This window comes from Panthera leo, chromosome D3 (assembly GCF_018350215.1).
Source record: "Panthera leo isolate Ple1 chromosome D3, P.leo_Ple1_pat1.1, whole genome shotgun sequence".
NCBI classification, from domain to species: Eukaryota; Metazoa; Chordata; class Mammalia; order Carnivora; family Felidae; genus Panthera; species Panthera leo.
The window spans coordinates 76,142,096-76,155,719 of record NC_056690.1 but is presented as its reverse complement, the minus strand read 5'-3'; positions in this window follow the sequence as shown (position 1 = coordinate 76,155,719).

The following is a 13,624-nucleotide window of genomic DNA, read 5'->3' as shown; positions in this document are numbered from 1 at the left end:
CGGGCCATTCGGACCCGCGCCGGGGGCCGGGCCTGGCCAGGCACAGGTGGTTTGGCCGCTTCTGGAGAGCTCGGGCTCCAAGGGCGTCCGGCTGCCCCGGCTGCGAGAGAGATGCGGCGACGCCCCTGACTCGGGAGAGACTCGGGAGACCTGTTGGCCGCGGCGAAGCGGTGCTCGCGCCGGCCGCTCCGGCGGCGCCGAGGCGGGCGTCGAGGCTGCGGGCGCGGGGTGGCGGCGCGGGAGGCTGCGAGCGGCTCCCCAGGCTGGCCGTGCCCTCGTGCTGGCTCCGCCCGCCCTCGCCAGCCCCCGCGGAGCCCGGCGGCCTCCGGCCGGAGGCGAGCCACTTCTCGGGGAGGGGGCTGCGCGGCCCCGCGGCTCGGGAGGCGGAGGGAGCCGGCCAGGATTGATGTCTAAATCAATGCCGTTTCTAGGCGCTTCTCTCTGCTCCTCTCCATCTTCCTCAAAGGCAAATCGCCTCCCGAGGGTGATTTCCTCTCCCTTCGCAAAGTCAGCGTGAGGAGAGTGGAAAGCGCAGCCCCACGCGAGGCACTGCGGGCCAGGACGCTCTGGGATGAGCCCCCAAACGGAGCTCCGCGGCGGAGCGCCCCGCTTGTCCCCCGGCCACCCCCCGCTTACTCCCCACGCTGGGATATTCCTTCCTCGCACGGAGCCGCTCTCCCAGCCGCGGCACGGGGCGAGGCCTGTCCCCTGGTTGCCCTCCCGGCTCCCGACTGGGCCCCCAGTTTGTTGGGATCTGGTAGGGGAGACCCCTAGTCCCCGACGCCAAACCCGGCTCTGCTCAAAGCAGGCCTGGCTGCTTCTGATTTAATTATTCGCTGATGAATTAGACAGCTGCAATTGTCGTAAAAAATCAGCGGTCACTATTGATTCCTGGAGCCAGCGGGAGCGGGGAGGCCGCGGGGGTGCGGAGAAGGGAGGGGAGTGGGCCCGGCCCACGGGGGCCCTCGAGCGGGTGCCCTGGCCTGACCCCCCGGCCCCGGCCCGGGTCGCGCACGCGGCAGGGTCGGGCCACCGGGACTCGGGCTCCTCTCCTCGAGCTAGGCCCGGCGGGGGGAGGGGGGAGGCGCGGGCTCGGGGTGGGGGCTGCGCTCGCCCCTTTGGGAGGAGACCTTTGGGAGGCGAAGACGCAGGGCGGGAGGTGGCGAGATGCTCCCCCGGGGTCAACCGGGCCACCCCCAGCAGGCGCCCCAGGCCTGGCGCCCGCGTTCTGGAGGCGGAAGGGCGGACCGCGGGCGCTTCCGGTCCCCGCTCTCGGGGCGCGGGTTTTGTAGGACCGCCGCCCGCTCCAGGCCCGGCCCCGCGAGGCGCACCGGCTCGCAGGGCCGCCGCGGGACGACGGGCGCGGGACGCCGGCTCCGAGCACAGGCCGTCCTCCTCGTGGGCAGGGCGCGCCGCACGCGGTCCGTAATGGTGAGTTCCCGCCGCCGGAGCAACAAGTCTGGGTGTCCTCGAGGCGGGACCCAGGAGCCCCGAGGGCAGTGCGTGCGCCTTGCTTCTCCTTCGCTCAGGATCGGGGCCAGGAATGTCGTCCTGAGGAGGAATATCTGTGCGTTCTCAGAGCAAGGAGCGGACGCGGTTGTGTGGACCGTACATGCTGAAGGAGCCATTATGGTTCTATTGACACGAAAATGTAGAGGGACTTGATACATCCAAGTAGTGTAGGAAAAGCTCCCCCCCTCCCCCGAATCTATATCAGAAAAGCACTGGAAGCCAGGGGGTAGTCTTTCGGTGTGTAGATTTTGGGTTCTCCTCTTGGGTCGTCTTTACATCACAGTTTGAAATGACCACATTTTGTAGGAATCACAGATTATACAGGAAATGCATAGGCCACGTGGAGCTGAAATAATGAGAGTTTCACAGTCCTCATTCCCGATGTTTCATTTTCCTCTTGGTCTCTTCTTAAAACTACTTTTAAGTGCTTACTACCTACTTTTCTTGGCGAAAGGTGTTCTTCAGACTTTATCCGGAAAGGAGTTGTGCTCAGGCTCCCTGGAGATCAGATATAGAGTCAAAACTACATTGCCTGCTTCAAAATCCATGGGGCTGAGTATAGGTCACTGAACACAAAATGGCCTTTCCTCTCTTGCTTACTGAGATGGTTTAATGGATTTTGTAATGGTATCAGACTGGAGAAACCTGGTCTCCGGGCTTTGTGTCCACATAAACCAAACACAACGCACTGTGTTAAATTCTTTGCCTTATCAATGTAAATCTGTAACAAGGGAGTGGAATTTCTTAGGGCAATTCTGAAACGTCATGTTTTGATACACATGTTTCAAACATGGTTCCTGAGTCTAAATGTGAAAAGTCCTCAGAATTTTCCATTTAGTTGATTCTGGGCTTGAAAGATTTCTGAAAATCCTTTGACTAGTATTCTACATACATGTGCTACAAAACTAGGATATTTAATTTTCAGTTTTTAGTATTAGTCCTTCCCCTCCCCTTTTAAATCAGGGGGTTTTGTGTGGAAGGAGTGAGTTATGGTTGATTTCAGCTTTCAGGGGAGTAGAGGAGGGGTGAATGGAAACATTTTAAAGAATTCACAAACCAAGTAAGGTTAAATAGCCTTATCTGATTAAAGCAAAGATTTTTTTTGTGTTATAAGGGGACCTAGTTTTTGTCTTTGCAGGCACCGCTCCTTCAAAGTCCCTGAACTTTTCCACCCACTGTGTGCCCCGTGAATGTCAGCTCATATCTGAAGTTTCAGTTGCCTTTTTTTTACACCTGTTTTTTGATGCTGTTTGCAAATCTAACTTATTTTGAATAAAATTATTTCACAGTTTTTATTTTTTCGTGCTCGTACTTAGTTTTTCTCCCTAGCTCTTATTTTAAAATTCTCTTTTCAAAGACTTTTACTTCATCAAATTACTTATTACTTAAATGGCATTACTCATAGTGGTAATCGACACCATGAGGTATCATGGCCGACTTTGGTAAATGACGTCTAGTCCTAGTTTAGTTAAAATAATAATTTTTTTGTACTTGACTCTTGCTTCAAGAAGAATTTACTTTTGTTAAATATCGCAATTTAAATATTGGAGCATAAGTGGGGTAGCAACCAGATGCAATAATCAGAATATAGGCGAGTTCTTGAAAATTCTAAGTGTTATACAGAAAATTATGATGATGGTTAATTGATTTATTAATTGATTTGTTCATTTAAAAAATATTTATTGAATGCCTACTATGTGCATGTTAGAGCTGTTGGTGTAAACAAGAGAAGCTGCCTTAAACCAGCTGAGTATTTAGAAAAGAATTTTCATGGAAGAAACCAGGTAGCTCACAGAAGCAACAGAAATGCAAGAGGTACAAGCTTGGAAAACAAGTAAGGACCAGGGGAGAATAGGAGCTAGAGCAGGGTCAAGGTCACTCCGTGCAACAGACAGCCTCTGCTGGTGCTGCTGTCTCTGTTGCTGCAGCCAAGAGTAACTTCTCTGCTATCCCTGTGTTTTTACGTTGCCTCTACAAGAACCAGCTGGATGTCTCCCTAACTATGAGAAGGTGAGAAGAGGGTCATTGCATTCTACTTACAATGCATACTGTAGGGAGTTACTTTAAAATAAGAATGATATTTGGATCAAGGGCAGTAAAAAACCCCCAGAAAACAAACAAAAAGCACCCAGAAATATTTTACCGTATAGGTAACTGGGGATAGAACAATAAACAAGTTAGATATGGACCCTACCCTCATGAATCCTGTATTTTAGTGGAATATTTTATTTCATATTTTAAAATATTCATATTTATAATACTTACTATTAAATAATATAATCTTTAAAATACATTTAAAATATACTTTAAAATGTTTTATACTTGCATGAATTTTTATATTCTTTGTATAAAAGAGGGGAAAAAACAGTTATTCAGATACCATCTCAAAGTAATGGGCTAACTTTCCTAATTTTCTTCTTCTTTTTTTTTTTTTTTTTAATAGCGCTGAGTGGGAGAGAGAGGGGCAGAGGGACAGAAAGAGAGAGAGAATCTTGAATGGAAGCCAAAGTAACTTTGAGAGAGTGAGAATCTTAAGCAGTCTCTGCGCTCAGTGTGGAACTTGACACGGGGTTTGACTAGGGGCTGGATCCTATGACTCTGGGCTCATGACCTAAGCTGACATTAAGAGTCGGTTGCTCAACCAACTGAGTCATCAAGGTGCCCCTATTTTTTTTGTTGTTGTTGTCTTTTGGGTATGGTTGGATGTTGGTCAGGAGGCACAAGTCAGAAATTACTGATGTAGGAGGTGCTGTGTCAGGTCCATCACCCTCAGTCTCAAGGTCAAGAGTGTGGTAGAAACAAGCTCTGGAACTGGAGAAAGGGCCCTGTATTTCGGTCCCAGTCCTATTCTTGTCTCCTGTGTGATTGTGGTCTACGTTCTGTAGATGCTCTCTGAGGTCCTCTCCATGCTTCCAGTCTGATTTAATATAGATCCCCTTTTATCAAAATGGGGTCTTTATGGTGATTGCCTTAATTTTCTGAGGGCTTTCCTTTAGCTATTCTAAAATTAGTTATGGAGCTTACCGCCTTAAAAAGCTATTTCTGATGGGATACATTTGTAATGATTAACTTCATATTCCAAAAAGCTTTTAGGATTTTCATTTTCATAAATGAATTTTCTTTTATTTCTAATTACAAGTGATTTAGTTCAGTGAATGGGCTCGTTGCTTTCGGTTTCAGATTACATTCTGGGTTTTTCGTATCCGTAACTAATTTTCAGACCAAGAAAGGCAGAAGGAATAGAAGACAAAGTGAGAGAACAGAAACTGTCATGATTTAAAGTAATTGGGGAGTCTAGAATTGCTTCAGAGATATGTTTTATTAAATATATATTTACTACAGATTGTTGACAGGTATTGCTTTTGAAGAGAATTTTAAGCTTTACGTGGACAAAATTACTTGATGGAGCAAAATCCTTGTTTAAACCCTATTTCTTCAAGGTGGAACCATGGTGATATTTACTATATCATCAAAGCGTCCTGACTGGAAAGATGTGGGAACAGTTTCAAGGGTCATGTTTAACATTAGGTTTGTTACACAATATAAGCAAACAGTGGCAACCCTGGATATTTTGTATTCTTGGTATTCTGAAAAAAAAAACAAAAAACTGGGTGTCAAGCAAATGAACCCATATTAAACCAGGGTCAGTTGCTTTGTACATGAGCCCTGTGTATGACCTATCTTATTTTATTTTAAGTTTTTTAGAGTAACCTCTACACCCAATGTGGGGCTTGATCTCACAACCCAGAGATCAAGAGTGTCATGCTCTGTCGACTCACTGACTGAGCCAGGCAGACACCCTTGTATGACCCATTTTAAAAATGAATAATCCCTTGGCAAACCAGTCATTTAAAAACATATGTACTTAAAATATTGATTTTTGCATTTTCGGGTTGCTGACAGTAGTGGGTGTTTGGGGTGGGGTAGGTGGAGCCAAGTTGGCAGCATGAGGAGTTATATCTATAGGAGTTTATTGATCCATAACGGGGTAAGATTGTTTTCCTCTGCTAATTACCCCTTTCCCTATGACATTTCAAATCCTGCTCAGCCTTTAATATTGTGTTTGTAAACTTTCTGGGCGAGATCCTTAGCAGGAAATGGATTTTATGTTGCAACCCTAGCACATATACACATTTCAGGAATGAGAGACATCTTTTTCAATGCCCTATGGTAGTGAAACCTGTGAAATTAATTACTAAAATGTAGAGCCTGGTGTGATGGTTCTGAGATGTGCTATTTTCTTCTCTGTATAGCATTTGTTTTTCTTACTGCTCATTCCGTACCTGTCAGGTAAACCTTGGTATTATTATTTGTGTATGAAGTTTATTGCCTGTTTTAGATGTTAAGCACTTGAGGATGCCATCCAGGAGGGAAGTCTCCAGTGGCATGCCACAGGGCTCTTGATCCTATCTTGTTCAATATTTTTATTAAAGTCTTTACTGAAGGTGTCAAATTTGTAGGTGACACAAAGCTGTCAGCCGTAGCTAATATACTGAAAGGTGCAATCGAGATTCAAAGTGAAATGTAAATGTTGGAATGAAAACTAACATGATGTAATTTAACAAAGACCAGTGCAAAAGCCCTTTACTGAGACTGACACATATAAATCAAGGGAGGTTCTTGGATTGTGACAGCAGTGCAGTGTGAAAAGATGGGGAGATTAATTTACTATAAATGCAAAACAATCCAAAAGTATTATGCTGCGTGCGCACACACACACACACACACACACACAAAATCGTAGGATGTGTTACTAAAAACATGATATATAGCTTACAAGGAAGATAACAGGTCCCCTGCATTCTGGGCTGGAGATTTATCTAGCTCTAGCTGCCTTGCTTTATTTTACACATTGATAAGTTAGAGATTAGTATGGGCTCTCAGGATGTGAGGGAAGAGGAAACTATACTTTATGTGGAAGAGTTAGGGCAAATGTTTAGCCTAGAGAAGAGGCAAATGATGTGGTATGTGATTGCCACTTCAAATATTTGCCTAGCTGTCACATGGCAGACAGGGTAGAGAAATTTTTCCTGCTCCCTACGGCAGTGTTAGGACTAAAGGGTAAACGTGACAGAAGATCTGACTTTGATCCTAATAATTACGGTTTTCCAAGAATGCAGGAAGTTGCCACATGAAGGAGTGAATTCTTCACCCATAGGAGAATTTTGCAAAGGCTGAGTGACTGTCTGGCTCGAATGCTTATTAGTAAGCATCAGCTGAATTAGGTGGCAGATTGAAATAGATGATCTCTCTGGTTGAATTCAAGAATTTGCTGAGTTGAATGTTAAAAATTTTTTTTGAAAGTGATTTTATATAGATTTAAAGAGAGAGAGTGTTACTACTATTCAAGCTTGTACATGGTAGAGCATTTTCTATCGTAAGGCACTATAAGTCCATTTACCCTTTCATGAAAAATACAACTTTGTTTCTTATCTGCATTTTTAAAATCCAAAGAAAAGCTTTGAAAACCAAAAGTGTCTTTTTAACATTCTTATTTTTAATGTTTTTTTTTTAAATGTTTATTTATTTTTGAGAGAGAGAGAGAAAGAGAGAGAGGAGGGAGGGACAGAGAGAGAGAGAGAGAGAAAGAGACAGAAGTTCTGAAGCAGGCTCTGGGCTGGCAGCAGAGAGCCAGATGTGGGGCTTGAATTCACGAACTGTGAGATCATGAGCTAAGCCGGAAGTCGGTCGTTTAACCAACTGGGTCACCCAAACGCCCCCCAAAAGTGCTTTGACCCTTATGTTGAAATCACCTTAACTAAATGGATATGAGATTGTTTCAGTGTTTGTTATACTCAGAATGAGCATTCATTCATATCTCTGCAGAAATATTTTGTGTTTGATTACAGGGTACTGACTCAGACCCTGCTAGTGGTTGTGTAATATACGATTTTTGCCACTAACGTCTTTCAAATATCTGAGAAATTTTCAATTCTAAATCTATCTCCAAAGAATTTGGGTAAGGGATTGTTATTATTAGCTATCCTACAATTAGATCTTGTTTCCTCAGGGTAACTTGAATCCATTGGCCAGAAATCTACTTAAGCTATATTACTTCCCCATGCGAGCATGATTCTCAAGAACCATTATCTGATCTCTAAAACTTGTCACAGGAGGATTTTGCTCTATGAGCCAAATTTATACTATATAGTGAAACAATTAAGTTGATCTGCCATTTCCATATTTATTTTATGAAGAGGTTGGTGGCAGAAATTTTCAATGTCAGGGGTCTCCTCCCAAAGCATATTTGATATTACTTTAGTCTGGCACTGGGTGACAATATCACACTTTTCTGGTCTAGCTGGACGATATAGTAGGATCAGTTAATGGCTTTCATTTTACAAATCTTTTCTATAACTATTACTCATTCTGTAGACATTAATGGAACACCTACTCCCATCTAACCCTCGCTAGTCAACACTGTTACAAAGATGAAAGGGATCAAGATCGCAGCCTTAATATGCTCACACACTCATTCGATCCTCAAAACAAATCTGCTAGATAAGCAGGGCAGATATTGTTGCACTCATGTTAAAGATGAAAAAATGGGAGTCTCAGGGAAGTTAAATGACTTGCTTAGGGTCACACGTCTAATAAGTGCTAGAGCAGGACTTGAATGCAAGGCTTTCGATCAGAGTCTACTTACTTTTCCACACACAATGAGAATCTGTTGTTTGTGATACAAAATGTATCTTCTCCTCACCCAACCCTTAGGCTGCTCAGAATTTGTAGCCACTTCCGGTGTTTGGAAAATGCATTGTGAAATGAGTTTTTATGGAAGATGGGTCTCCACTTCTTACTATGAAAGCCACCATGCCAACTCTCCCTTTTGTCAGCCTGTGGCAGTTGGGACTCAGGAAAATCAACTAAGCTCAGCCAAGTAAATACACTTCTCTGGAGGGAAGACACCAAAGAGCAAAAAAAATGGGGACAGCCTAGAATAAGTGAAGGTGAAGCTGGTGTGGCAGTAGCAGCTTATCAATCAGGCTGGTTCTTTGGCTATGATTCCTTATATTTAAACTTCACTGATTTCAGACCGTTTTCTAGAGTTGGCATCCTCTTTGTTCTATTCTGTGAGCCATCTGATTTCCTTTCACTAAATTTGTCGGCAAATTTAGCCCGAGTCAGTTTCTGTTGTTTCCAAGCAAGAGCTTTGACCAGAAGAGATCCATTTTGTAGATGCGGTGATGGACATTGGTCCTATTTTGGACGTACTTTGAAAAGAGACTTGACAGGATTCGTTGAGGGACTGGATATGGAATGTGAGAGAGAGGAGTCAAGGGTGACTTCATAAGTTTTGGTCTGAGTTATTGAAAGAATAAGCCTGCCATCAGTCTCAGCTCTTTATTAACTATAAACCAGCCCTAAAATAGTGGACTAAACCAACTACCATTTTGTTATCTTTTAAACATTTTATTGGTTTGGGCTTTTTACAGTATAATGGCTGTGCGTTTTGAAAGGGGGAGCTTCCTGAGAGTGAACATTTCAGAACCAGAAGGGAGCTGCATGAGCTTTTATGACTGAGCCTCAGAACTCACATAGTGTCACTTCCACCGTATTCTGTGGCTAGAATTATGCACAGGCTCATCCAGGTTAAAAGAGATGGGGACAATGAGGTGTCAAAGAACTTGAAGCCATGATTTAAAACTGTCATGCCATTTACTAGGGAGTTCTAAGAAAGCTTTCTTTCTTTTTCTTAGAAGCTCCTAGGGAAAGACAGGGAGAGGAACAAGCTGAGGCGGGGAGATCATGTGTTCGAATATTGTAAGTAGAGATGTCTATTAGGTGTTCAAGAGGAGATATTTGGTAGGTTAATTGGATGAATCAGGAGTTCAGGTAAAAAAAAATTGAGGCTAAAGTTATAAATTTAAGAGTTGTATATATAAAAATGGTTTGTCCAGTCGTGAGACTGGTTGAGAAAGATCGTCTAGAGATGTAGCTTTATAATGTTTTGAAACCAGGGAGTGTAACGCTGCCAGCTTTGTTGTTCTTGCTCAAAATTGCTTTGGTCATTCAGGGTCTTTTGTGGTTCTAAATGAATTTTAGGATTATTATTATCATTATTATTATTTTTGAGAGAGAGAGAACGAGAGAGAGAGAGAGAGAGAGAGAGAGAGCAAGCAGGAGGGGCAGAGAGAGAGGGAGGGAGACACAAAATCCGAAGCAGGCTTCAGGCTCTGAGCTATCAGCACAGAGCCCAATGTGGGGCTTGAACCCATGAACCATGCGATCATGACCTGAGTTGAAGTCGGATGCTTAACCTACTGAGTCACCCAGGTGCCCGTTTTCTATTTCAGTAAAAAATGCCATTGGGATTTTGATGAGAACTGTGTTGAATCTATAGATCACTTTGGTAAGTATGGATGTTTAAAAAATATCAGTTCTTTCATTGCATGAACAATGTCCTTCTATTTATTTGTGACTTTTAAAATTTCTTCTGTCATTGTTTTATAATTTTCATTGTACAGTCTTTCAACTCTTCTGTTAAGCTTATTCCTAAGTATTTTACTTTTTTGATGCTATTGCAAATGGAATTTTTTCTTAATTTCCTTTTTAGATAGGTTGTCAGTGAACAGAAACATAACTAATTTTTGTATGTTGATTTTGTATTTTGTTACTTTACTGAATTTGCTTACTCTAACAGTTTTTGTTTTCTATGTACAAAATCATATCATCTGCAAGCAGAGATAGTTTTACTTCTTTCTTTCTAATTTATATGGCTTTATTTCTTTTTCTTGCCTAATCGCTCTGGCAGGATGTCTGGTAATATGTTGAACAGGAGAAATGAGAGTGGGCATCCTTGCCTTGTTCTGGATCTCAGAGAGAAAGCTTTCAACTTTTCATTGCTGAGTATGAGCTTTTTATAAGTGGATTTTATTGTATTGAGGTAAGCTTCTTCTATACCTAATTTGTGGAGAGTTTTTATCGTGAAAGGGTATTAAATATTGTCAAATACTTTCTTTGCATCTATTGCAATGATTGTGTGGTTTTTAGCCTTCATTTTTTTAGTGTGGTGTATTACATTGATTGATTTGCATGTGTTGAACCATCCTTGAATCCCAGGGATAAATTCTACTTGGTCATGGTGTGTGATTCTTCTAATATGCTGTTATATTCAGTTTGCCTGTATTTTGTTGAGAATTTTTGCATCAATGTTTACCAGGAATACTGGCCTATAGTTTTCTTTTCTCGTGCTTTTTCTGGCTGTGGTATCAGTTTGAAGCTTTCCTCATAGAATGAATTTGGAAGTGTTTCTTCTAATTTTGGAAGACTTTAAGAAGGATTGGTATTAATTCTTTCTTTCTTTTTAAACATTTTTTTAACGTTTATTTATTTTTGAGACAGAGAGAGACAGAGCATGAACAGGGGGAGGGTCAGAGAGAGAGGGAGACACAGGCTCCAGACCCTGAGCTGTCAGCACAGAGCCCGATGCGGGGCTCAGACTTGTGAACCATGAGATCATGACCTGAGCCGAAGTCAGACACTTAACCAACTGAGCCACCCAGGGGCCCCAAATTCTTTAAATGTTTGGTAGAATTCACCCATTAAACCATCTAGTCCTGGGCTTTTCTCTGTTGGGAGGTTTTTGATTGCTTTTTTTAATCTCTTCATTTGTTTTTGGTATGTTCAGATTTTCTATTTTTTCTTGATTCAGTTTTGGTAGGTTGTATGTCTAGGAATTTCTGTATTTCCTCTAGATTGTCCAGTTTGTTGGTGTATACTTGTTCATAATAGCCACTTATGAACTTTTTATTTCTGTGGGATCAGTTATAATGTCTCCTCTTTCATTTCTGATTTTGAGTCTTCTCTCTCTCTCTTTTTTAGTCTAGCTAAGATTTTGTTGATTTTGTTTTTATTTTCAAAATGCCAAATCATAGTTTCATCAATTAAAAAAACATTTTTCTATTCTCTGTTTCATTTATTTCTGCTCTAATATTTATTATTTCCTTCTTTCTGCTAATTTTGGGCTTAGTTTGTTCTTCTTTTTCTAGTTCCTCGAGTTGTAAATGTAGGTTTTTTATTCGAAATCTTGCTTCTTTTTCAGTATAGGTGTTTATTGCTATGAACTTCCCTTTTAGTACTGCTTTTGCTGCATCTTCTAAGTTTCGGTATGTTGTGTTTCATTTGTCTTGACATATTTTACAATTTCCTTTTTTATTTCTACCTAGCTCCAATAGTTAGAGTATGTTGTTTAATTTTCATGTGTTTGTGAATTTTCCTATTTTCTTTCTATTGTTGACATCTGGTTTCAGTGCATTGTGATTGGAAAAGATACTTCAAATTTCTTCCATATTTTTAAGTTTGTTAAGACTTATTTTGTGATCTGTCATGTGCTCTATCCTAGAGAATGTTCCATATGCACATGGAAATATTTTTTTTGGTGGTTACCATTTTATATTAAAGCAATCTGTTTTAAGCTGGTAACAACTTCAGTCACATACAAACACCCTACACTTTACCCTCTGACACATTCACACTTTATGTCATTGTTATTAGATTTTGCTTCTTTCTATATTGTGTTGAATTGACAAATTTCTCTTGTTGTAATTATTCTTACTATATCTACCTTTTAATTCATGTAACTAGGATTAAAAATGATTTGCATGCCACCATTACAGTATTGGAATATTCTCTTTTTCTATTTATATTTACCTTTAGCATTGAAATTTTTACTTTCATATGCTTTCATGTTGTTGTTTAACATATTTTTATTCAACTTGAAGAACTCTCTTTAGCGCTTCTTGTAAGCCACATCTAGTGGAGATGAACCCCCTTAGTTTTTATCTCCTACATTCTTAAAGGACAGTTTTCCTGGGTACAATATTCTTGGTTGGCAGTTTTTTTTTTCTTTCTGTACCTTGAATATATCATCCCATTCTCTCCTGGTTTGCAAGGTTTCTGCTGAACAATCTGCCTTATGGGATGGGGAGAGTTTCCCTTGTATGTGACAAGTTGCTTTTTTCTTGTGGCTATCAAAATTTTCTTTCTTTCTTTTTTTTTTTTTTGACTTTTGACAGTTTACAGTATGTTGATTAACAGTTTACAGTGTTTTTGTCTTTGGCTTCAACCTATTTGGGAACTTTTGGGCTTTATTTATCTGGATGTCCTTTTCCTTCTGTAGATTTGGGAGGTTTTTAGTCATTACTTCTTTAAATAATTGTTCTGCCTCTTTCTCTATCTCTTTTGGGAATCCCATAATGCATATATTCATTCAGTGGTTTACTATAAGTACCATAGGCCTTCTTCATTCTTCTTTTCCTCCTCCCCTCCTCCCCCTCCTCCTCCCCCTCCCCCTCCTCCTCCTCCTCCTCCTTCTTCTTCTTCTTCTTCTTCTTCTTCTTCTTCTTCTTCTTCTTCTTCTTCAGTTCCTCTTATGAGATAATTTCAAATAACCAGTCTGTGAGTTCACTAATCTTTCTTCTGCTTGGTTGAATCTGTTGTTGAAGTTCTCTGTTGAATTTTTCAGTTCAGTCACTGTGTACTTCAGCTCCAGGACTTCTGTTTGGTTCTTTTTTATGGTTTCTGTCTCTTTTTTCAATTTCTTATTTTGTTCATATATTGTTTTCCTGATTTGTTTAGTTGTCTATCTCTATCTCCTTGTAACCCACTGAGCTTTTTAAGGATTATTATTTTGGATTTGTTAAGCAGTTCATGGACCTCTATTTCTTTAGGGTCAGTTACTGGTTTATTAGTTTCTTTTGATGGTTTCATGTTTACCTGATTCTTCATGATCCTTGTAGCCTTAGGTTGATGTCTGTGCATTTAAAGAAGGAGTAACCTCTTCCCATCTTTGCAGACTGGTTTTTGCAGGTAAAGACCTTCTCCTGACAGAAGAATGGATGCATGGGACTCCCTCCATAATCATAGCCTAGAAGCACTGCAAGCGAGCCATGGGGATGTTTCTGAGTCTGTATCTGGGTCTGTGGTTGGTGGACCTATTACTGGGGGTGTGGGATGGAAAAGCTGGTGACAGGACCTCACACAAGAAGGGTTGGAGTTGAGTCCATGGAAGAATAGGGCTGCTTCCAGGTCTGCAGCTGGGTGTTGGTTGGTCTGCAACCAGTGAATAGTCCTGTCTTCTCAAAGTGACATTCCTCAGTTTTGTGCTCCA